General features: G+C 37.9%; 1 protein-coding gene across 2 annotated transcripts in view; it reads left to right on the forward strand.

Annotated features, from left to right (window-relative positions):
- caskin2 (CASK interacting protein 2) overlaps positions 1-27,714 on the forward strand; it is a 95,816-nt gene that overhangs the window by 11,443 nt on the left and 56,659 nt on the right. The gene's annotated exons all lie outside the window — the stretch shown is intronic.

A 27,714-nucleotide genomic window follows, 5' to 3' on the forward strand; every position in this document is an offset into this window, starting at 1 on the left:
CGAGTCATTTTGGATGACAAATAACAAGAAACCACTCACCCCTCCCACTCACATTTAAAAATTGAATTAATGTGCATTAATGTCCGTAAAGACAGCTGTTTAAAGTGCCCATGTTACGCTATTTTCTAATCTATGTTATAACCTCATCACAAACATCCCTGGAGTTATGTTTTGTTTCATTCACACATGTAACACACAAACTCTGCCAATCTCTACAGAACAAAAGGTAAAAGAAGCTGTTAACTTGAAAACTACTGCTTCATGACATCATATGGTGGAAATCCTTCAAACGTGTAAATGTGTGAAACAAAACACAATTAAAGGTATGTTTTTGATTAAGAAGCATGGCTTAAAGCTCTCATGAATACATTTTGTGTAATGTAGGACCTTAAATATTTTCTCAGCTTAACAGTGGTGGGGTGCATTTTTTTCTCGTCTCTCGTCACCTCCCGATCCTTCTAAACTTCAAATGGATCAGGTTATCAAACACAGGGCCACGTCCCTACACGACTCGCCACATTTTCTGACTGTGGTGGATTTAAAGTGCGCCCCAACATGAGCTAATCTCCCGCTCACAGACCCCTCTCCTCTGCACTCTGAGGGGCTTTCTCCTCTGGGACCGCCTTATCTGCAGATGTCCCGGAGCGCGTGCTGCTCTTACGGGGGCATTGTTCAAAAGTGCCCAGCCACGGCTCATCACGGGCGGGGAGAGTGAAGGCCATGTCCCCCCCCCCCCGCTGTGGTTCATCAGTGGAGGGCTTTCATCACAACAAAGAGAGCGCTGTCAGAGAAACGCATGGGAAGTAGGCACTACCACTCGATCTCATGATAGCTGATTCAAATCTATTTGTCCAAAAAGCATACATTTGATTTTTTTTTGTTTTTTTTTTTTCCCCCAAGGGACTTTCATAAGACACTGGAGATCTATTTCAACGTTTGGTTAACTTACAAGGCCTATATTTTGTTCTAATGTTATTTTCTAACCACAAACATAGCTGAAGTTGTTTTGTATCCTTCACACATGTTTAACACACAAACTCTGCATATTTAGATTGTGTTCTTCCCTCAAACACAAAATACTGTGTTCCAACTTGTGATGTCATGTCATTTTAATGTAAAGGATAAAATGCACTGCCTGGCCAAAAAAAAAAGTCGCCACAAAAAAAAAAAAAGGTCACACACTCTAATATTTGGTTGGACCGCCTTTTAGCTTTGATTGCAGCACACGTTTGTTGTGGCATTGTTTGGATAAGCTTCTGCAGTGACTCAAGATTCCATCCATTCTTTTTTCCACCAAGATTTTACATTGATGATGGTCGAGTCTGATGCTGCACAAAGCCTTCTCCAGCACATCCCAAAGATTCTCAATGGGGTTAAGGTCTGGACTCTGTGGTGGCCAATCCATGTGTGAAAATTATGTCTCATGCTCCTGAACCACTCTGTCACAATTTGAGCCCGATGAATCCTAGCATTGTCATCTTGGATTATTGGAGTATCTTGGAGTATTAAATGATAAGTTGATATAGTAATTATCGTGATAGGTCTTGAGAACAAAATCCACAAACTCGAAATGAGCTTCTGGCAGAAGAAAATACTAGTAGTAATAGTATGTATGTGTGTGTGTATGTATATATATATATATATATATATATATATATATATATATATATATATATATATATAAATCTAATATAATAAATGTGGTGATTGTTGTGTTTTTGAGTGTTCCCTGCTGTGCGCTGACAGGAACGCAGGGTCAGAGGATCAGTCCCCAGCAGCCAGATGCCCTCCCCTCAGCTCAGTGTCAATCATCGCTCATGGATTTGGCTAACACTGACCTGCTTTCAACACCACACACAGAAATAGTCCCGGCCCACTGGTGCCTCTCTCAGTACCTTTAACCTCAATGCCATGTGCCTGGAAAATCCTAACGGATATCTGTCTATATGTTTTATACATCAGTCTGGTCACCACGCGCTCTGTTGCGTCTCAAACCAGAACCAAACATGATCGCCCATTCAAATGTGTTTATTTCAGTGGCACATGAAATAATTTAGATTAACAGAGTTAATGCTTTGGTCATTGATTCTGCAGAAATCCGCTGTGTTTCTCAGTCCCCTGTGATATTTTTTTCTCTTTGGTTTTTCCTCATAAGCTGCCACATTCGTTTAAATCTTATTTTCCTGTATTCAAGACGTCATTGCTCCGATCTAACCCGTTTGTGATGTACATACTTCCTCCTCCAATTATATTTTCTTAGTTGTTGATATTTATGTGTTTTGGGTTTTTTTTTTAGCACAAATGAATCCTTTGCTTACGTGATCTGCAGCTATCCACAGAAGGGGCCGACAGCATATGACGCTTTATTGTGATGAAGTTTACAGCAATGTATCGTAAAGGGGCAGCCAGGAATCATCTCATTGGCTCCACTATATTCCAACCCGGAAATCAGTGGGCTTATTTATTTTATTAAGTCATTTTAGATCAATACTGTATTGCTATTTAAATGTGAAAATTATAACATAATGATTCACGGGTGTCAGACATGTGCTGATAGTAAAAACAACAGAACACAAGAAACGCTGCAGTTGAAGATTTGATGGTTACTCTGGTGAAACAAAGTGTCAGAAGCTGCAGGCTGTGAGCCTTAAAGAGGCCAGAGTGGATTTACCTCTTTCAGTCACAAAAGCTAAGAATTTGATCTTTTTAAAGTGTCTATGACAGATTCTACTCATTTTGGTTGCAATTTTTCTTCCTGGTTGTAAATCATGACATTATGTTAGGGAATTCCATAACTGTTACCTAGCAACCATGTCGTACACTAAGCTAAAACTCGTCTAATGTACACAGAAATTATTGTTTGACAAATAAGATATAAGAAAACACAAACTTTTGGATAGAATTCTCCCAAGCATGATATCATCAATATGGACTTCTAAAACAGAACACTACTTCCTGTAATTTTCAATATATTTTCCAGCTTTTCTTCACAAATTGCTTCTTGATTGGCTTAAGACTCTAATTTATATTTTCAACAGGTATTATCCCACCAAATTAAATCAAAAAGAGAGAATCATAAAAACCTGTATTTTGTAATGATTTGTAGTTTGTGGGTATTGTTACTGTTGTCGTCTTATCTGATCCATGGGTGTGTACTACTACTACTATGTGGTCTTACTGAATGTGACGGGTTTTTTAAAATTATTTATACCTGCTCAAATGAGTATCTTGTTTCTATACTTTTGATAACCCTAGTCTCCAAATAAACATGTTTACAGTGATGGTGCTCAGGTGCACTTTAAGCTGGAGGACGGGGGCCTCACATGCTGGACATTCCCCCGTAGTGGTGCTAAGCCTGGGGACAAATGCTCCACCTGCACCAGCCTTTGCTCTCTGTGGCCTGGAGGAGGTCAGGGGTCAGAGGTCAACAGTAACATTTGGTCCACACGTGCTTCTGTTGTGACCGGCTTGAGACGCTTACATCATACTTGAGTAATGCACAAAACAAAATATTTACAAACCTACAACAAATAAATTAATCCCAATAAATAATATGTTATTATTTTTACAAAAGGATACTTCCCTGGATATCATTAAAATAAGTTCTTCTGCTCTCAGTATACAACAAACAACATCAGTAGATCACAATTTTCTTCTTTGTAAAATACAATATTGATCTAAAAATGTTTTGCAATAGAAACATCCTGCTTAAAATTGCAAAACCTGTCCTGCCTCTTCATAGTGGCATTTCACTGCAAGAAGTAGAATTTCATTCATGGTCCTGGTTTAGTCTTGGTTTGGTCCTGGTTTAGTCCCGATTTAAATCTCTGGTCTTACCCTCACCTATGGTCATGAGCTTTAGGAATGACCGAAAGGACAAGATGATGTATAGGGCGATTGAAATGACTTTCCTTTGCTGGGTGGTTGGGTCCCTTAGAGACAGAGTAAGGAGCCGCTGCTCCTAACATGGGGCTCCTCTCCACATGGACAAGCAGCAGCTCTGAAGTGATACCTTCCTGGAGAGGTGTTCCAGGCATCTCCCACCAGGAGAGGACTATGTCTCTCGGCTGACACAGGATGCCCCCAGAAGAGCGTGTGTGTGCAGAGGGAAGTCTGAGCATCCCTGCCTAGACTGCTGCCTTGGTGACTCAGTTCACATAATACGGAAGAAAATTAAAGAAAGATATGGAATCTTACACAGTATGTGCGACTTGGAGTCTTCAATTTCAGTTAGTTCAGAATCAGAATCAGAAGACTTTTATTGCCATAGTCTGTGAACACAGTTCACAAACTAGGAACTTGCTTCAGTGAAAAGTGCAACATAAACACACTGAATAAATACAAATACAAATAAGGGCATGCACAAAGTTAAAAAGATATGCTTAAAAAATCAAATGAAATACTTAAAGGGAGAAAATATATACAACAGCAGCATCAAAACAACAGTGCAAACATGGCTTATTAAAGTGACCGATGTTATTAAGTGTCCAGTTTAGTGCAGATATTATAAAGTGTTCATGAGACAAATGGCAGAGTGGAAGAAACTGTTCTTATGATGAGAGGTTCTGGTCCCAATGGACCGTAGCCTCCTGCCAGAGGGAAGTAGCTCAAATAGTCCATGTCCAGGGTGAGAAGTGTCAGCTGCTATACGGCCTGCTCCCCCCGAGTCCTGGAGACGTACAGGTCCTGTAGAGATGGCAGGCTGCAGCCAATCACCTTCACAGCAGAGCGCACTATGCGCTGCAGTCTCTGTCTGTCCCTGGCAGTGGCCCCAGCGAACCACACAGTGATGGAGGAGGTGAGGATGGACTCAATGATGGAAGTGTAAAACTGCACCATCATCTGGACTGGCAGCTTGAGTTTCCTCAGCTGCCGCAGGTGGAACATCCTCTGCTGGGCTTTCTTGATGAGGGAGCTGATGGTCGGCTCCCACTTGAGATCCTGGGTGATGCAGGTGCCCAGGAAGCAGAAAGAGTCCACAGTGGTGATGAGGGAGTTCGTCAGGGTGAGGGGAGGCAGGGGGGCTGTGACTTTCCTGAAGTCCACAATCATCTCCACTGTCTTCTGGGCGTTGAGCTCCAGGTTGTTGCTGCTGCACCAGGACACCAGCCGGTCCACCTCCCTCCTGTAGCAGACTCATCGCTGTCCGAGATGAGTCCGATGAGGGTGGTGTCATCCGCAAACTTAACCAGTTTGACGGAGTCGTGGCTGGAGGTGCAGCAGTTGGTGTACAGGGAGAAGAGCAGGGGAGAAAGTACACAGCCCTGTGGCTGTACACAAGTTGCGGCTAAGTACAGAGCTGTCGGTGGATAGAGACAGATGAACACCAATATAACATGGTTAAAGACTAATAAAAGTTGATTTTGCATAATACGTCCAGTTCAGCCCCCCTTGTTTCTTGATGTGGCTCTTGAGCTGACCTCAGTGTGAGAATACTGGTCCTGGAGGAGAGGAGTGGAGTCTCCAGGGGATCAGTGATGGACACAGAGCTGAGGAGGAGGTTTGTGTCCCATCACATCTGCTGACACCAGTATCTCCGCTCAACAGCCCCAACAACACTCATCACAGCAGCTCTCTGCTCTGCTGCTCCTGCACAAGTCAGCTGAGCCCTGAACCTAGAAAAGATGCTAACACAGAAAGGATTGAGATGGATGACAATAACAGAGAAATCCCAGTATAAGCTTTTCTAATGAACCATATACTCAAACCTCTATGGAAAATGTATATGCATACTGTGTATAGCCTGTGCTCTTACTGTTTTAAAACTATTACAGTCAATCACAACTGAACCTGGGGTGCCAGTGCCGTAACCTGCAGATGGAGGACACGAGTTTTTCTCATTCTCAGTATATGGACAGGCCATGCCTCATGTGAAAACTCAGATCCTCCAGAATTCACTCACTGAGCTACAGAGGCTGCACTAGCACTGATTCATGATTGGCTGTAGGTTTAGGTAGTGATGATTCAGATCAGAGAGAGACCTTTTATGTTTGAACCAACTGGATTTCAGCATTGGAACTGGAAACACAAAAGAGAGACTGGTGAGGCTCATTTTGCGGTCTGAGTGAATAATTGTCTGGAAAGCTAGTAGTTAATGCTAATAAATTAGCATTACAGTTGTTGTCATTAAAAGTCTCTCTCTCTCTCTCTCTGTGTCTTTATATATATATATATATATATATATATATATATATATATATATATATATATATATATATATATATATATATATATATATATATATATATATATATACATATATACATATATATATATATATATATATATATATATATATATATATATATACATATATATATATAATATTTACTTTGATTGTATTTGACTTCATATAGACTTCATATATATTATTATTATTATATATTTTTATTTTTTTTATTTTACTATTTTTGGCTACTAATTGCCTTCATTGTCAAGAGTGAATTTGATTTCTGTCTTTGTTACTGAGTCAATTCTGGGCAACATTAGCTAAGTTGGTTGAGTGGTCAGATCCACTGACTCATAGGTTGGTGGTGTGATTCCAGCTTTCACAGATGAATGCTGCCTTTGTGTCCTTGGGCAAGACACTTGACCTACCTCGCCCCTGGTGTCTGTGTATGAATGTGCGTGTGAAATGATGCAAAGCTTGTAGTGCCTTGAAGGTGAAAAAAGCCATTTGCCAATGTCATTGTAGCAAACAGACCACTGATAAGACTATGGGGCAGTCTTGTGACAATCTAACTTTTAGTTTTCTTCTGTGGAGTGTTCTGACACTGGCTGTGACTTGTAGGAGCCTATGACAGCTTTGGGAGTGGAGTTTGTTGGGTGTCATTGGTCCTTCAAAGGTTCTGGTGCTTACAACGTCTTTGTCCCAACACATGCTGGCTTTCATCTGAACCTACCGCACCACCCACCCTTTTGTTCCCATAACCCCCCTCCTCCCCCCACAATGGGAAAGATCATATTTAAACATCTGTCGCATCACTCATTTAGAATCCATCATGGCCAAAGGCATGAGCAGGCTAGTCCCACCATGTCGCTTCATTAGAAGATGTGTAGTACTCTGTTAGTACATTTAGTACCTACTTCATCAAATTATACCTTTCAGAGTAGATTTTACACATCATACTTTACTCCTACTTGAGTAAAATATTGTATAGTGTAACAATACAAAGTTTTGGCTACTATTCTCACTGCCTACAAGTGACAAAAGCTTTATGTTCACAATATGAAATGATTTGAACATTTGTATTTCTTGCACCACTCCTTCATACTGTATATATGATTATAATTTTGTTTTTGTAATTTATGTGGGGTATCCTTTGAAAATAATGCACATTTAAATTTAAATGCACATTATTAGTAGTATTTAAAGCCCCAGTATATAACTTTTTAGCCAAAAGTAAACTAAAATAAAAGCGTGTTTTTATGTTATTGCACTGAAAAAATAAAAAATAAATAAATAATAATAATAACAAAAAAACATTCTCAGTGAGGATGCTTTTTATTATTTGGTCTGGAGGAGTGCCTCCTGCTTGTTTCCATGGAAATGTTGTTCCTATGGCTTTAAGGAAGACATTTTGCCACTCAAGTGGCTTCTTCATTTCTGAGCTGCTTTCACAGTATGGCATAAAACATATCTATGCCCATAGAGAATGTTCCAAAGTATGGTTGTAACTATCAAAAATTCTGAAAATTCTGGTTTCATGTCCAAACCATATCGCTTGGGTTCACTGCTGTAAAGTGGAGGCTCTCTTTGGGGAACAGACTTGAAAACGCTAAGCTTGACAGTGCTCCTCAGTCTGAATTATTCAAACCTTCTTCTCTAAGCCAGAGTTGTAGATTCTCTTTAGTAGCTGTGTCCTGCTGATGCTGTCCTCGTACTGGGCTCTGAAGCTGTCACTGATCATGTCTGCTCTGTTCATCAGGCCTAAAGCATTAAGAAAATACCTAGGATATTTTGACTATATTTGAAAGTTACTTCAGAGGTAGAGATAGAGAGAGATATACTTTTTCTCTCGCACCAGCTGACATTTTGTTTGGTCTTACTTACTGCTTAAAGGAAAGACAAAGAGTGTTATTTTAACACATTATTGCTAAGAGAACACTGCACGCTATGTGACCACACTGCTCCCTTATGAGTTAATACTACAAACATAGTATTTTTTTGTCATTATATTTTTATTGCGCAGGGCAGTGCACAGTATTGACAGTAAGTGTGTCAGCAAATCATTTAAAATATGACTTGATCCTGCTCCTAAATCCTGGCAAAAAAATTCTTGGACTCTAAAGAACCTAAAGAGGAACATTTTTTGACACTTTTGTGGCACCAAAATATCCAATTTTGTATGTCATTGAAATATATTTCATTTTTGGGAAGCAAAACAGCCAAAAGCATTTTTTTCCCATCTCAGTTCTGTTGTGGCCAGTCCTTAGACTTATACAGTCATGTGATCTTGTATTAAATGTCCCCGTATCAATGCCCAACAAGTGAGATATTCAAACAGTTTATGAAGTAATCCCTTATAAATACATTTCATACAGTGTTGTTCTCCATTCACAGACAGTGATGGCCATCCTACTTTTCATGAGTGTTCAGTGACAGGTTTTAAATTCATCACTTGTTATGAAATGAAGCGCTGCATGAAAGAGTGTAACTAAATGTTTCAAAATAATAGTTTAAGTCTGCATGTATGATTTTTTATCCAGTCCAGAAATTACTCAAAAGGAATTTGATGATCACAGCTCCATCCTCTGCTTTGCAAATGCAAGGAAATTAGATCTGATTTGGACACAATCTGCAAAACTCTTCTTGTATTTTCTAACAAGACTGAGCTTTTGGAAGGACAATCAAAACACACCTGTAGTGTTACAGAGGGTATCAAGGAGTCTGGAAAAGAAAACGTGACTGAATGCAAAGAAAAAAGTTCTAAAACTCTTTATGGAGAAACATCAGGATCATCTGTGGTAGGCCTCTCACAATATCAAATTTTAAAGTCCGATATAATGGTGAAGTAAATATACATGATAAACCCTCAGGTTGGTGATGCAATTCCAGCTCCCACAAATGAATACTGCCGATATGTTTTTAGGCAAGACACTTAACCCACCTTGTCTCCAGTGCCTGTGTACACTGGAGTGGTTCCTTGATGAGTACCTTGAAGGTTGAAATTTACTATATATGTAAATGTGACCATTAATGGATTTTTAATTTTTAATTTAAACATACTGAGCTTATCTAAACATTACACCTAATTTACACATTTCCTTTACTCTTTAAATTACACATTTATATGTCTGGCCTTATCAGAAACATGGCTAACCAAAAACCCATGTGAGTTTTTTTAAGTTGACTAATCATCAATCATGTCATTTTGTAAGAGAAAATAGAGTAGGCAGTGGTGTCTCTTTCTTTATTCAGAGCAATTATGAATTTAAACTATGGAGCCCATTCAGATTTTATTTTTGGTCAGTATTTGTATAGAAGTAGAAGTGTGAAGTGTGTACAGTATAGATTAACCTCAAAGCAGACCCATCATGCAAAATTGACTTTTCAGAGCTCTTAACCATGTTATAGTTGTTTGCCCTTCTCATTTACCTTCTAGAAGTTGTTTTTGGAGTGATTCGTGCATATTTCAGCAATCTTTAATCAATATTATCATGACGCTATATTGCGGATCAATCCCTGTTTTCACTACCACCAGCATACGCCCACTGCTCTCTACTTAGTTTTCCAGTTTTATTTTCTTAATCGATAATACAGATTGGACTCGACAGCGCCACGTACCCAAATGAAAAAAATAAATAAATAAATCCACTACTCACTAGCTATCCATTGGAGGTGCCGACAGCTACTTTGTTGTGATGACGTTTGCAGGAACATCAGTGAAAGTCAACAAACTTGTTTCTTTTATTAAGTCATTTTAGATGAATATATTTAAAATGTCCAGATAATAACATAATGATCCACAGGTGTCATAGATTATAACTATATAGCAAACACCAGCCAATATTGATAGTTTCTTCATGCTTCTTGACTGGAGACAAATGTCGTTATCATTCTATTCATATTACTGAAAATAAGTATTGTTTTAAATAGTTTCAGTGCGCTGTCCTTGGGGAGAGGAAATGTCTTGATAAAAGTGTATCATTTGAAGGAGTATCCAAGGACCATGTCATGAGAGAAGTATTCAGATGAAAAGTTTGCTTTGCTCTCGGGTTGCAGCAGTCTCAGATGGAGTGTCACACCTCTTCAGAACAAGCACAGATGGAAGCCCTGCAGAGACACACTGTTGACTATGAACAAACAGTGAAAATAGGTCACACAGGGCTGTCTTTACATTGACAGGTTCTTGGGTTGGTTCTTTACTGCTAACCTACGTATGTGCCTAATATACACAATGTGCCAGAAATGAATGTGTAATTATGACTGGAGTAGTTTCTAGATTAGTGAGGGGTGGATCGATACCAAAGATCAATATGTCAATACTGATTGATTAATGTATAAAAAAATTGATTCTTCTGCAAAAATACCAATACATATACTATTGCCAAAAAAAGCTTTTTTTTTTTTATAAAATATTGTCAAACAAATATGTAGTTATTTATCCAAGATTGTTTTATTTTGGTTGATCTGCACAAAATTTAAAAGTTGAAGCTGGGATTTAAAGAAAATCATGCTAAGATGAAAAATACCAATATATAGCAGAGAACTTTCAATGCATTTTACTCATTGTAGCATGGTACGGTGTATCTCCATGGAGATAATTATCTCACCATAGGAATGCATGTTTTTAATTTGTATTTGATTTTTCTTAGCACTACCACACCTATAACTGACTAAATGTAAGATAGAAAGGTTTAATGACAATGAACTTTGAGGTTAATGCAATAACATGTATTCAAACTCTTGCTCTAACATGATGCAAACTGTTTCCGTTTGTCTACCTTGATTGTAACTGCAAGCTCTTAGATAGTGTAAAGTTTAAACTGAATTCTAGGGCTACAGGCCTTTTCATTATAGTTGATTCATTGGTTTGTCAATCTTTTATTTATTAAAAGATTGACTAAAAAGCATTTACAGTGAGGCAAATAAGTATTTGAACACCCTGTGATTTTGCAAGTTCTCCCACTTAGAAATCATGGAGGAGTCTGAAATGTTCATCTTAGGTGCCATCTCCACTGTGAGAGACATAATATAAACAAAAAATCTGGAAATCACATTGTATGATTTTTAAAAATAATTTATTTGTATGTTACTGCTGCAAATAAGTATTTGAACACCTGTCTATCAGCTAGAATACTCACCCTCAAAGACCTGTTAGTCCACCTTTAAAAAGTCCACTTACACTCCATTTATTATCCTAAATTAGAAGCTCCTGTTTGAGGTCGTTAGCTGCATAAAGACACCTGTCCACCCCATACAATCAGTAAGACTCCAACTATTAACATGGCCAAGGCCAAAAAACTGTCAAAATGCACAAGCGACAAAACTGTAGACCTCCACAAGGCTGGAAAGGGCTACGGGGCAACTGCCAAGCAGCTTGGTGAAAAAAGATCCACTGGAGCAATTATTAGAAAATGGAAGAAGCTAAACATGACTGTCAATCTCCCTCAAAGTGGAGCTCCATGCAAGATCTCACCTCGTGAGGTCTCAATGATCCTAAGAAAGGTGAGGAATCAACCCAGAACTATGCGCGAGGAGCTGGTCAATGACCTGAAAAGAGCTGGGAATAAATGGTCAGATCGAAGAGACACAGAATAATGTTGAGAGGTTTGAGAGGTCTAGTCGGCCAATCACTTCTAAGAATTTCTTCAGTCGACTAAGGGGACTATCACAGTTTGATTTGGTCCAAACTTAAGAACTGTTCACTTAGGACTGAACGCCATCAGGCCTTGATTCGGCTCAACATACACTCAATGATCCAAACTTGCTTCTGTGGTACATTAGGTTTGAACAAAATAAACCCCAGTGTGAGGATAAAAACAGGACAAATAGACAGTGAGGAGCAGCATGTACAGCTGTGTATATGGCCAAGATGCAAAAAATATATATCACAATTTTCTTGGAGCCAGATCTGAATTTTGATTTCATCACGATACAGACGAATTATATTTATATTGCCTGGTAGAGTTAACTAATGTCATCTGCTTCGTCTGAAAGTTCACATCACTGCAATTGGTTTAATCCAGCTGTCACTCACTCAGGGCATTACTGAAGCTGACCAATAAGAAACGTGTGTAGGGAAACGGATCACTGAGCATAGAGCTGCATTCAAGAGAAAATGAGTGAATCACGATGTGACGATTTTGCCAGAACCGTAGACTCACAGGATTTTTAGAGTCGTGTATTTATTACAGCGGTATGAAAGTCATCACAACTCCACTGGTTTGTTTGAACGCTCACATTGTGCAGTGTCACATCGTCTGAAGTAAACTTTTACATCTCCAATGCCTTGACAGTGCCCCCCAGTGACCAAATGTGGAGCGCATATGTCTGAGATATTTGTAAAATCCAAATCAGAAATCCAAACATTGCTAAAATTGGATGCAACTCAACTTCTGCTGACAAATGACGGGCAAACATAGCATATTCTGTTTTTTGCTTGACTTCAAATGTGGTGAAAACGTGATCCACACCAAATGAACAATGTTTCAACTTTCAGCCCCCAATCAAAGCAGTTACCCATGCTAAGAGGTGTGAAAACACCCTAACAGCCCTACTCAATGCTACATCTCACTCACCCTCCCCTCTCTCATCTTCAATCCTCCATCCTGTACATGTCAGGGATAACCATCTGGCCTCTTGTCCGATTAGCCCGACTTAAGTCACATTTCATTTGAATACAAGGACTCTTAGCACAGCTTCAGAGTTACTCACTTCAACAGCATTGCCCAAAGCCTGTCATTCATCTCATTTGTCTTTGATAGGAACAGGCCATCATTGTGGTTGACCTGTTTGCTAACCGGCTAATTGGGCTAATCGCTGCTGATAGCTGCATTGGGAGTGGTGAGTAGTGTGTGAACAAGTATCGGATGTACACACATTAATCCAGCACCCCCCTTCCCCCTGACAGATGGGGGAGACTGTCTGGGACTGTGTAGGAATTTACCAGAGGAATTAGGACTAGACGCGTGGCTAATCTCGCCTCATTGTGACTCCCATGCTACAAGGCTGCTACACTAACAATTCAGTCCCTGTGGTGTGCAAACAGATCATTAGCAGACAGCACTTATGACCCGGGTTCGAATTGTGAGTAATTTATTGTACAGTGCAACAGTAATCTTACCAGTGGTATGTTATGTTCACAATATGAAATCTGCAGGAGCCGTGCAAGAAACACAAATGTTCAAGTAGGAGTAAAAGTATGTATATAACAGAGTACTGCCCACCTCTGTTGCATTACAGCTCTGTTCATTAGTGTTCGCATTGCTAACTCTTTGGGCTGCTCATGTTTGACTGGTAATAAGGTGCCAGAATAGATTTAGCAGTTAAAGTGCTGTTTCATCTTGTACATTGTGTTTCTCTGTCAAATCATTCACCTCTGTATTTCCTAAGCAGGTGGCATGACATGTGTGAAGTGGCGTTAACAGCACGGTCTAATGCTAAAGCAGAACAGAATGTGTTTTTATGACAGCCATACTGCTTTAAGGGCGAGCCCCTCTCAATGTTTCATCGCACAGCTTCTGATGTCAGTCTTTCAACTCTGTGCTACATGAACTAGTTTCCCTTCAAATGAGCTCTATCTGTTTAATGCATAGAGAGCTGTTTGAAACCCCCTGTCATAGCACAAGATAATGTAAAATGTTAGGTTGGAAGTAGGTATGTGTGATGTGTGCTGATATATGGGACAGGGCTGAACTTTAAGTCATGTTAGAACATTTTTACCTGATTAAAAACATACCTGGAGTTGTGTTTCATTCACATGTTTGAGTATTATTAGTCTGTGTACATCTCCAAAGCTCAAAATGCTCTGCTCCTTTTACCTTTAGTTCATTAGAGATTGACAATTCCAGGGCTAAAATTGTCCAAATGTGGTGTAGTGATGGTATATGGAGATTAAAACACAGTGGAGCACTTTCTGTATTATCACATGATGACATCACAAGGTGGAACAGTGTTTTCAACTTGAGAAAAGAAGTCAGTCTAATGCAGGTTTATGCAGAGTTTTTGTGTTAAACATGTGTGCATGAAACAAAACTAAAGGTCATGTTTTTGAAGAGGAAACAACATTAGAACATGAATCAGAAGATAATATTTTCTTAAACATTAATAATACAGACTTTGAATCATTGGCGTTTAGTATAAAAATAGTACTATTTCCTCCTCATAAGTCTGATTTCCAAACCACATGCTTTTACTGACAGATTGGCTGTAAACCTCACCATTCAAAAGAGTATTAGGCTGTTTGTACACTGACTTACAAAGTGCTTAAAACCAATGCGCTGTTACACTGACCTCGGCGGAGTGCGAGTCCGGGGGAGGCACATGTCTGCAGAAAGAACCCACTAAAGAGTCGAGCTGTAGTTGACTAAAGAAATTCTTAGTTGACTAAAGACATGTTCTGCCGATCGATTAGTCGACTAAAAAGGGGGCAAAAGGAGGCGTGGCAAAAGCTCTCTAAAACTATTGCCTATCTCTTTGTATCTGACCCAAACTGCACTCACAAGACTACACCTGCATGGAAGTTCATGCAAAAAACTATTTATGCAGTTTACTATATACTGTACTACTGTAGTTTACTAATACAAGTTTTGGTTCACTAAGACACCATTGACCGATTAATCGACAATATGACTAAAAGCCTACAGCCCTACAGTGATGCTTTCATTGGGGGAAAAAAAAGAGTTATGAGGCCAGCAATATAGTTACTATGAAGTATAAAAATAATATTTCACAATAGTTTAAAAATAAAATCAGAAATAATTTAATGACTATAGGTAAAACCAGTGGTGGATGAAGTACTCAATTTGTTTCTTAAGTAAAAGTACAGATACAGAGGTAAAAAGTTACTCAAATAAAAGTAAAAGTATTTCACACAAGTGTTGTTAATTTGTTAAAGTGATAAATGTAGTGATACTGAGTAAAAATTATAGAATATTTTGATCAACAATAGCAATACGATTCGATTTCTTAATTTTTCTTATGAATTTTGTGTATTTATTTTTGTTTGTTCAAAGCCGAAGTGAAAACTTTGGTCAGGATGTTTCCATGAACATGGTGAATATAACCCCTCAAATCATATGAAAAGGTTTTTTGTTTTTTTGTTTTTTTTTACTTTTCAGTCTAGTTTTAACAAAAAAAATGTAGTAGAGTAGAAAGCACAGATACTGCTCTCAAATGTAGTGAAATAAAAGTAAAAAGTACCCGCTGTAAAATATACTTAAGTAAAGTACAGATACCAAAAAATCTCAATTACAATACTTTATTACTTGTACTTAGTTACCTTCCACCTCTGAGCTCAACAATGACCATAGTCTTAAATGTGATGGATTTTTCTATTCTAAATGAGTGCATACTCTTGAGCCCGGACAGAGCCGTGACTTCTGTGTAACCCCACACTTATTTAACTCATTTCCTTTGTACCCTGAAGCGTATACAGAACCAGTCTGTCAAACTTCATCAAACCCAGTCATTGACATTTTTGCTTATAAGTGCGATAATAGGCTGGTGCTCATAAACTTTCCACTTAGCTTCTGTTTTGTGTTTGTGTGTGTGCGTATGTGTGTTTGTGTGAGAGATGACATTTAGGAGTGCGTGTGAGAGGGGGATCAGGAGGGCTTCACCTGCCTGGGAACAGTGCTTTGTCCCAGTGTACCGCGCAGCTCACAGGGCGGACTTTGATGGGACAGCTGTGCACCAACGTATCATTTGGACAATTATAGGACATGTATACAAAGCAGTGCTCGGTAATGGCCACTGCACACAGAGGCTTTGAGGTAAACAATGTCTGTTTGCAGAGAGCAGTCTCACTTTGAATGAAACCCGGCTACCATTGCTTTCTTTAAAGAGGGGGTATTATATGGACTTTTTGGAGCTTTTTCCATTTTTTGATGTTATTCTCTCACCAAAAACATGCCTGAAGAGCTTTCATATGGCATCCATGCATGTTTGAGTAATCTAGCGATCTTTCCTGTATCTATCCATATCTTTCTTATGGTTAGCAGTAGACGCCCACTCTCTTGTGAAAATCATAAATATACAAAAGCGTGATACAAAATAATACACTACAACTTCACAAACCTGATGTGATGTGCAGTAATTTCATTAGTGGGATGTGCACTAATTGTGTTGTGATAGCATTCTGGGGAGGGGGGACTCAACGCATCATAAATAAAACTGAAACCATTGTGCAAATACTTTTGTTTATGGTAATTCTCTCATTAGTTTACTCAAAGTTGTATTTCAAGAGATTCATGCATGTTTGAGTAATCCTGCATTGTCCTGCATTGGACACTTGTGTTTAGGAATTCCTGTTTTCACCTCCTCCCTATCTCCACCCTTTGCTCTGTACTTATTTGCGATTATTTAAAAAGTTTAGATTTCAAATTTGTTGAAATATTCAGGATTCAAAAAAATCCGTAGCCATTTTTCAATAGTGAAATAAATGCAAATCTGCTGCTTGCTGTGGTGAAATACTCCTATAGGCAGGGTTTATCGCTTTTGCTGTTTTGAACAGCAAGTCAATGAAAAAAACAAAAACTAAAATATGCCAAATATATTTATAGTTAAATAATGCTTTGTTTGACTTATTTTTATAACTGCATGTTTGCATTTTACCTCTCAAAGATGATTTAACACTTTTCTCCTAGCACAACTTTTCTCCTTTGTCACTAACAGTTTCAATTAAATTTTATTTAAATAGCACAATAACTTCAGCTGCCCCAAGTGGTTCACATAAAAGTCAACAAAAAACAAATATACAAATTATATAATACATAGTCAAAGAAAGACACTAAGATATCCTGTCTAGTATTAAAGGCTAGAGAGAAGAGGTGGGTTTTTAGTCTAGTCTTATACTGCATTAAAGACTGAGCGCATCTGACAGGCAGAAGGAGGCTGTTCCATAGTCTGGGCGCTGCCACAGAAAAGGCTCTGTCACCTCTGGTCTTGAGCCTGACTTTGGCTCTGGGTGGAGTGTAGGGCTGTAGTAACTCCCTGAAATGAAGAGGACCCATAGAGTGCAGACAGTTTAATAACAGCCCAGTGGTTTGGGGTTTTCACATCTCTCATTATAGAGATCATTTATAATGTGTTGACAGGCACAGTTTTATGCACTTGGAGGGTTGATCATATGCTTTTTCAGTGGACATGTTATTGCTTAGCCTGGAATGTTCCACAGTATCTATGGAGAGGCAAGCCCCCTCACAATAACAATGCATGCTTTTCAAGGTATTTTTGAGTAATAAAAAAGGGATGGGCCAATATGGATCAGATATTTGTTTCGCTGTGTGTGTACACTGGTGTATGAAGGGGTGTGTCTGTGTGTGTGAGTGTGTGAGTGTGTGAATGGTGAGTGGTTCTTTGATGTAAAGCGATTTCAGTGCCTTGAAGATGGAAAAGCACGATATAAACCCTTTACCATTTACCAAGTTATATTGGAGTTTACCTATTCACTTTTTTCATTAAAACATACACAAACATGGGCAGGACTTGGGCAGTGCAAAAGAAAAAAGATGCCTAATATTGACTCAATGTTGGAACAATACCAGTATCTGGGGAAATCCTCCGATATTGCCAATACCATTCACAACTGATAACCCATTCTTAGTAAAAAAAAAAAAAAAAATAATAATAATAATAATAATAATAATAAATAAAATGTAATTGAATGCAAGATAGATAAGCCTAATGTCATATATGCCAAAGGGCACCGGACATTACCAGTGGTCTCCCATCCAAGTGCAAACAGGCCTGACCCTGCTTAGCTTCTGAGGCCAGACATGGGAAAAATGGGCATTCTCAAGGTAGCTTGGTGACAATTGTATGTCTCTTACATAGCTGCTTGCTGACCAGGGTCATTTACGAATGCTAGCACACACACATTCACACACACCCCCACACACACGTTATTGACTGAGCATAATGACCCTGGGGCTAGTTTGTTAACGCTCATCTGATTATTGAGACCAGAGACAAACAGCAGGACACGCTCCTTTGTTTTGAGACCAAATATTTCAATAGATAATTAAGTATAATCAATATGTTTTTAAATTTTGAATAGAATAAGAAAATAAATGTTAACAGTTTGGGAATGAACCCAAAAGACAGCAGGCTTGTTTCTTTTATTAAAGCCACAACGTGTAACTTGTGTAATTTTTTGGTGTTTATTGCACTGAAAAACCTACTGTGAGTAATGCACAAACTTCAACAGTACTTTTACTCTAGTACTGTTTTTTACACCAATGAAAATATGACTTCAATTAAATTATTATTATAAATGTAAAATATGTAAATATGTAAAATAGCCTTAGTCTTGGTTTTCATTTTGGTAGAGTTTGACCATTTTACTTCCATGGAGTATAAACTGCTAACACATATCATATTTAAAAAACATTATTCACCAAAAACAACATATTAACATGTTTTATAAGTTTCACTTTCGTTTTTGAAAAATGTCACTCTCCCTTCACAGTGCTATTACATTACAACTGCTGTGCTCTCCATTAATGAAATTACTGCACATCGCATCAGATTTGTAAAATTGTAGTGCATTGTTTTGTATAATGCTTTTGTAAATTCTTGGAGAATTGTCATGTGGGAGCAAGGATGAAATAGGTTGGTGAGTGGAGCTTTGGACAAATCTTACAGCTAACCGAAAGGAGGGTTCGACTATGGCCTGGGAGAAATTTCAAAATTACTCAAACATGCATGGATGACATCTAAAAATTTCTTAAGGCATGTTTTTAATGAGGAAACAATGTTATAACATGGTAGAAAGCTCCAAAAAGTTGATTTTGCATAATACCCTCTCTAAGAAGTATAGTAAAAGGTTGCAGGACCCCATATCTCAGTTCTGAACATCCATATTGTAATATTTCCCAACATGGTACACACGTCGTACTCATAGCTGTCCCCGTGTGGACCAAAGGCGTGCCTATGGGATTTGAATGGCATGTAAAGTGCTTTGTGTGGGGCGCCTGGGTTCAGACCGGTTATGCAATCTGACGCCTGCAGGTGCCTTTTTAGCTCGCCTTGTTTTGGTGCAACTAAACACATCATCACAGTACATCATCGGCCTCATCGCCAACTGTATCCAATGCCTCTGACCCACTTCCCTCAGGCGCAAAGGGAGATCAGACTGCATTTTTAACACCGTAGCACGTTTACTGAATTATATAAGCCAGAGCTGTTTGCAAAGCTTAAAATTGTATTCTTTGTATTTGCAGATTGCAAAAAAGCAGTTTTTATCGGTTTCCTGAGATAGGTAGTTCTCAGTTACATTTGGTAGGGATGAGCTGATATTTTGATACCGATATTTTGATATTTTTTATACAGATTGTAAATATTTTCTATTATATTTTGATACAGATATGGCCACACAATGCTTTTCAACTGTCAAGGAACCCCAGGAGCTTTACATCAAGGAACCACTCACCCATTCACACACACTTTCATACACCAGTGTACACAGACACTGGGGATCAGGTGTGTTAAGTGTCTTGTCCAAGGACACAACAACAGTATTCAGCTGTGGGAGCTGAAATTAAACCACCGACTTGTGGGTCAGTAGATCTGACCGCTCTACCAAGTGAGCTGTTTATGTAGAGGGCGAGATTCAAACCTCCAACCTTCAGATCAGTGGATAAACACTGTATCAACTGTTGCCCAATATCCAATATGTCAATATTTAACTTGCTGAAGTAAATATCATAAATAAACTTTTCGCTTTTGTAAAAAATAGTGACAAAAGGTATTTCACTGGGACATTAATTAATGGCATTAATAATATCTGTGTAACATAAAGCTGTTAGTCAGTCAAAAAAAAAAGGGATTTTTAGTATTGAAATAGAGTTTTTGATGCAAGACAAAGTTTGCTCAAATACATGGAAAAAATCTGTTACTGGGCCTTTAATAGCCTACTAATGACAGGTTACCAAATGTGGCAGTTTTTCTTATAATATGCAGCTCTAATGTGGAGAAGTAAGTTTTGTTATTGGGCTCAACATATATTCCATATTAGGTCTGGCCTTTCTATGGTGAAGTATTTCCTGTACTGTAGACGACGAAGAAAAGAGAGGGATTATGAATCAGAAACTTTTGACAGAGGCTTAGTGGGTTGGGTTAATCCGGATATGCATAAAACAGTCTTATGTAAAGTACCTGAGCACTGCTAACCTCCCAGGACCTCAGGAACTCATTTAGATCTAAATCAGACAAAAGAGTCTTAGAACAGGTTCAAGTGTTTTTGGTAGGTTTTCATGTTTTTTTTTAATAATTATGACTTTGTTTGGTGGGATAGTGCCTGTGCTAAATATGTATCATAGTTGTACATTAGTAAAAGGCTCTTCACCTGATTTTTACTGCCTTAAAAAGGTGAAAAACATAATTTTAATTCATTTTAAATGATCTGCAGTGGTCCAAATTTATTCCTGACTTACATAATGCATTGTGAAGAGTTTTGTTGTGACGCCAAAGCTAACAAAAACTAACAAGCTAATGCGCACTTCCTAATTCTGAAATATTAAACTGCTTTCTAGATGCAGATAGTACATAGCTGACGTGTTTTGACCTCAATACATCTGTTGGGGGACAAAACACATTTAGCTCAAATGCATGAGAAAAACTAGGGTACATGCCTTTCAGTAGCAGGCATTTTGTGACATCGGACTCATTACAGCAAAAAAAAAAGTCGCCACCTGGATTTAACTGAGCAAATAGGTCGGAGCTTCCTTCAGTTGGTCAGGTCTAGGTTCAGCAACAGTCTGTGCTCAAAGAATGAGGTCAGCTGACACCTGAATATACTGAATGACCAGGTTATTCCAGCAATGGATTTTTTCTTATTCAAAGATGACAATGCCAGGATGGATTGTCCACCACAGAGTCCAGACCTTAACCCCATTGAGAATCTTTGGGATGTGCTGGAGAAGCTTTGTGCAGCGTCAGACTCGACCATCATCAATGCAAGATCTTGATTAAAAATTAATACAACACTGGATGGAAGTAAATCTTGTGACATTGCAGAAGCAAAATCGAAACAATGCCACAACGAATGCATGCCGTAACCAAAGCTAAAGGCGGAACCATGAAATATTAGAGTGTGTGACCTTTTTTTTGGTGGCAACTTTTTTTGGGCCAAGCAGTGTATTATTATTATTATTATTATTATTATTATTATTATTATTATTATTATTATTATTATTATTATTATTATTATTATTATCATTATTATTATTATTATTATTATTATTATTATTATTATTATTATTATCATTATTATTATTATTATTATTATTATTGCTAAACATTTCTCATAAATTCTCAAACTTGGGAAAACTAGGTAAGATTTTTAGCCAAAGATGTAGTATGTAACTTTTCTGGTGGGGAGGCTGCCACCTGCCTGGCATGTTCCACTTAATGGCATAAAACGTACAGTATGTATCTTGTATTTATTCAAATACACATGTTATGTGTACCTAAGCAATACCTTAAAAGCCTGGAGTTTTACAGTGAGCATAGTTGTCTCTCCACAGATCTGACCTATCACTTGGTCTGATGGTGTCAGCTACTCGAGCTACCCATGGAGATAGATGAGAGATTAATGCCACACTGTTAAACGTTACAGTTATAATATTCATGGAGACACAGAGATTGCAGTCTCTCCCTTTCCCCACCGAGCTGTTACACTCTGACAAACGTGAATGGGCACTCTGAGGTCAAACCGGGTTGTCATAGCAATGTTATTAAGTCATTGGCCAAAGTATGGGTTAAATAGTTCTCACGGGCTCATGGAATGACAACAAGAGCTGTGAAGTATTTATGGGTTTCAGCTGCCTGTTGTATGTAACACTTTGAGGATGTTTTTTTGGTTTGTTTTTGGCATCAATTGTTAAAAAACACATATTGTGCTATTGTCTTATAATCTATGACACACATCAATCATTATGTTATAATTTGCACATTTTAAATCCAATATTCATCTAAAATGACTTAATTAAAGAAACTAATTAAAGCATTCACATGTATGTATGCAATTTCCATAACAAGGGGTGGACAAAAAATAATCCTGATATTGGTGAAGAAGGATTTTAAAGTGCTTATAAATTTGTCATTAGGATGCTCAGAGCGCATAAGGTAAGTGAGAAATAACTTTGGACAAATGCAAACCATTGAAATGAGCTTGTTGTGTTTCTCATGTTTTTAAGACAGGATCAGCTATAACGCCTTTGAGAACAGACTTTTAATCAGTGCCATTTCATACACAAAAACACTGACAAATGTATTCCTCTAAAGTCTGAACTCTGCTACAAACCAACTCTTTTCCACAAGCTTAAATTGTTTTATTATTTAAAAGTGCATTTCCAAGTCCGTGTGTCAATCATCCATGTAAAACTATTTATTCAACATTTCCATGGATTTAAATTGAGTATGAAGTTACTTTTGGGGCTCAAAGTATATTCAGGAATGTTTGGAGGTTTGGTGGCAAATTCCCTAACCTGTCGACACTGCTGATGTCCTCCTCCATTCAAAACACCTCTGCTCTGTCTCAGTAGTGTTCCTAGTTGCCTGGCAAATCCCATTGATAGCGTTCTGCATTTTTCATACAGAAAAATGGTCTATGCTCTAAATCGTGTCTCAGGCCATAAGCAAACATGATCATCCAATCAGATTTCTTAATTTCAGCGATGTTTACTGATCATCCAGCATTTTCAACAAAACCATGTTTACCTCACCTCAGATTAAGTTTAGTGCTTCACTCATTAATTCTGCAGAAATCCGTGAATTCAGCAGCCATATGTGTTTTGATTCAAATGGACCATACCCTGATTGGCTAATCCACCTGTCAATCACATACATCTAAACTCAGAGAGATTCACTGGTGACCAGACTCACATCTTCATAAAATATTAGAAAAGTGTGCATTCTAGATCCTAGGAAAGTGCTCTAGGGCTGTAGTCCTTTCGTCATTTAGTCATATAATCGGTTCAATGGTCTTAGTCAACCAAAATTGGTATGAGACTTAATTCATGCTAATGTATAGAGATGTACTTTTTTTACTGAGATTTTAAGGCTTATATGTGACAGCTAGGCACAGGGAACCCTGTAGCCCTTTATTTTATTTTACTTGCAGTGTTGTGTTCAATTCATGTCTATTTCCTAATATTTATTTATTGTGATTTTTGAGTGCCTATTTCTATTCTCTTGCTGTTCTTAAACCGTGTGTTGCAACACTAGAATTTCCCTATTGTGGGACAAATAAAGGTTGTCTTATATTATCTTAAACGAGTGAGTTAGCTGAAGATTTGGCTTATAGTCATAGTTATAGTATAGACTATAAGTCACGCTTTTTTCATAGTCTGTTCAGGATGTGACTTATACTTATACTCACAATTTATATGTGAAATTATTAAAATATATAATTCACATCTTGGTTATTGTCACACTGACAACTGCACAAGGGAATCCTGTGCTTGTGTACCAGTATGACAACCACATGGAAGAGGAAGCAGAGTTTCATCTACTTCTGGAGCAGGCGGAGTTGTTCCGAAGTGACACAGAGGATGAAGAAGTAAATTAATTTCGTGATTTGGAGTGAGATCCAGAAACTTGTTAGCTTGCTTTAGTAATCTTCATTTCTTTTCTTCATTATTATGCATTTTTTTCCTAGTGCGACTTATACTCTGGAGCGACGTGTAGTCCAGAAAATGTGGTATATTTAAAAAGGCAGATTAAACTCATGATTCATGAATATGTGAATATGCGATTTTTTCTAGATTTGATCCAGAGGAAGCTAAAGTGATCCTGCTCAAGAACATCCTGATGGAGTATTTTTACAGACAAAGTAGTTGCTTTCATCAAAAAACACTAAATTTCAATGTTTCCTGTGTCATTTTTGAGTAATTCCAAATTTGCCTGAGTCATAAAATCTATTCTCTCATGGCATGTTTCATAATCTGTGTATAGTTAGTGATGGAAGGTCACGGAGTAAAGTAGTAAGGTACTGTACAAGTAGAATTTTTAGATATCTGTACTTAAGTACATTTTACTTTTACTTCACTACATTAGAGAGCAGCATCTGTACTTTCTACTCCACTTCATTTTTGAACTGACTGAAAAGTAAAAGTATTTTTCATATTATTTGAGGCATTATTTTTGTGGTAACATCCTGACTGAAGTTTTTGAGTTAAAGCTTTGGCTTTCAACAAACAAAAATAAATACACAAAATGTATCAGAAAAAGTAAGAAATGTATTAATATTGCAACTTTTGACCAAAATGAATCAATTTTTAAAATAAGTATCTCTGTATTTTACACTTATTAACAACATTTGTGTGAAATACTTTTACTAAGAGCATTTTTAAACAGGTAATTAAAAGCTTTTATTGAGGTAGTTGTTTTGTTTTTGTTTGTTTTTTTCATGTGATGCTTTTTATTTGGGTAACTTTTTAACTCTGTATGTGTGATTTTACTTAAGTAACAAAATTGAGTATAACGATTACTTGATTACTAAATAATCTAGTTGACGATGATTTCAATAGTCAGATACTATAGTTGCGATTAGTCGATTAACTTGTTGCAGCCCTCGTCCTGTGAGTCTTAGTCGACCAATCGATCGGCAGGACATGTCTTCTGTCCACCAAGAATTTCTTTAGAATTGCACAGCCCGGCTCTGCTTTGCTGTGTTTTGTTTGTAAGACCATAATGAGAGCAGTTATATAGATAAGCGTGACCACAGACTGTTTATGACTGTAAACCGGTGATGACCCTAAATTAGTGGCTGTCCTCTCCCTGTATTTTTCTCCTGCCCTTAGGTGACTTTTGTGCTCCTGTTTGGTGGAGGTATAATTATAGGCAACTCTCAGCTTTGGATCCACAATATTGTTTTTATAAGCTCCAGTACCTGATTTTCAGTTAACGCTGTAAGATTCTTTGCAATTTAATTGAAATTGCAATTTGAATGGGTGCAATGAGCAAATCACAAAGGCTGTAATCGTTGAAGTACTGTAATTTTCTCCACAAACAACAAAATCCCCTGCATAAAAACTGCTAACACTGTAGTTATGATTTGTACAAACACGTCCTGAAATGTGATTCTTGTATAAGTTTGTCAGTTCATATTTCAGTCTTTTTGTCAATTCTTCTGACGAGTTTAAAATGTGAACTTATTAAACAGAAGTTGTAATCATGATGATTGTTTATCTATTAGATGGTTTTTTGTTTGTTTTTTTCAAAATTCTTCAGCACCTCTCAGTGCTTAGTTTTAGTCAGGTCAGTGAACCTGTTTGTATTATTAAACCATTTTAAATTGATATTGCTGTTTACAATAAACAACATGTTATAGTTTTAATGCTAAGTATTTGAATAACAGTATTTGAATAAAAGGATAACATTCCTTTAAAGGCCCTGTACCTGATTTTTTACACATGTATTTGAGTAAAATGTGTCTTGCCCCAGTACAGATATTTTGTATAAGCAGCTTTTTAGGTCAAAATAATTCCACTGTGTACTGTCTGCATCTAATTATAAAACCTTTTATTGTCCATAATCAGGAAGTGCTTGTTCACAAGCTAGTTGTCATTAGCTTAACTGTGATGGCAAAACTATGGTATGGTGTCTGAGAGTTGTGAAAAGTGCTTCTAAACTCATCATGGTGAATAATTAGGATGCTCTGAATGCATAAGGTAAGTGAGGGATAACTTTGGACCACTGCAAACCATTTAAAATTGACCAGTTCTTAAAAAAAATAAATAATTTTGAAGACAGTAAACCCATAAACAAAAACATGCAGTAATGTCACATCTGAGGGTATTTCATGCTTCTTTGTCTGTACAAAGCTCTTCGGATGTTGTTGTTTACACACTCTGACAGACCTCTACCTCAGCCTGCACCCGAGTTGGGAAAGCAATCCCCCCTTAAAGATTTCACTATTGGTCTCATAGACTAAGTGAGTGTGACTTCACCCATAGCAATCGACTCCAGTCAAATGAAGCTCTTCGAGGTTAGCAGTTATAGGGGCCAATTTAGAGCCGTTATCCACATTTGGATTTCCAACCATGAGTATCATAGCAACCACAGAGTCAATCCGGAGCGAGGCTGTTGAAGGTAACGGCCCTTCCCACCTGCACCGCTGGTTTAGCAGGGAGCGAGCGCTTAGTAACGCTGTCAATTAAATGTCAATCATACCTGTCAATCAAACACTAGCGGGAGCAAATTGAATTGGAGTCAATGGAGCCTCCCGTGAAGCGCTCCCGTGCTCGCTTCCTATTTGCAGGTTAGCTATGTCCATTTATTTATGCAGTCTTGGTTGGTTCGTAATCATTAATAATTGCAAAATAATCATGTTTTCTCACAATAATTGTAATATAGTGGCATGATATAGTGGCATCCCTGCGCACCAAGAAGCTCTGTGTGGGAAACATCTCAGGTGATAATGTGCTTCCCCGTCTGCTCTTTTCGTCGTGGAGCTTTCAATCATGTGTGTGCGGAGGCCAGTCCTGCAGCCACACACCTACCCTGTCATCACTCTGTGGAAAAGTCAAAGGGGAGAGATGTGTCCCGGCTGCTGCAAATGTGTGAAAAAAGCTGCTTGTAATTTCATTCTATAGACTATACCATTTTTTTCCCCATGTAATTAAGTAAAATCCATTTTTTTGTCGCTGCCATCGTCGTTGGGGTTGCATTATTTTGTATGGGGCTGGCAATCTTAACAGCAAATAAGTTCTAAATGGAGTACACAAATTAACCTACTTTTATATTATATTTTAGTGGCAAAACTTTTTTTCCGTTTAAATGAATGGGATCTCTGCACAACCGGTTTGGGCCATTTAGAGGCAAAAGTGGGAGGGACAGAATAAGGTCAATGAAGGGTTTTATTCTCTGTGAAACAGGATGTGCATTATTACTGTTCAAATTTTTGTTAGCACATTTGGTGACACTTAGAACATTAGATTTAGTAATTCTGTATCACAATTGGGGTTGTCAAAAGTATCGAAAATCATACTAAAACTAATATCGAAACTAGATACTCATGTGAGCAGGTATCAATACAAAAAAAAAAGTTGCATTCACAGAACAGAAATGAACCTTTTCCTGAATTGTCATATAAAAGAAAGTACTATGATTTAATGTTGAAAATCACATTCTATTTTCAAAATAAAGAGGGGTTTTGTTTTTGTTTTTGTTTTTTTTTGTTTTTTTCCATCATTGTGGTATTGAAATGTCAAGTCTATTCCTTAGTATGGAAATTGAATATGAAATTTTACACTACAGTACATTAAGGTATGGTAAAAAATAAATAAATAAATTAAATAAATCCTGATTAATCCTTCAAACTGCCACTATTATGTAATACTATGGAGTTAGTGCATATGGAAAATGGCATTGTATAAGTGGCTCCTGATGTCTGTTTTCTGTGAGTAGAAGGTGGGGCCAGTGCAGAGAGGAGCTGACACAAGGAGGGGAGGGGGAGCGAGCGGGTGGGATGGCGTGGTGGGTGCGCTATGTGAGGAATGCCGGCTCATGTTGTAACTGGAACCCCTGAAAGGCTGCGTTCT

The sequence above is a fragment of the Periophthalmus magnuspinnatus genome, chromosome 19 (genome assembly GCF_009829125.3).
Source record: "Periophthalmus magnuspinnatus isolate fPerMag1 chromosome 19, fPerMag1.2.pri, whole genome shotgun sequence".
Taxonomy (NCBI): Eukaryota; Metazoa; Chordata; class Actinopteri; order Gobiiformes; family Gobiidae; genus Periophthalmus; species Periophthalmus magnuspinnatus.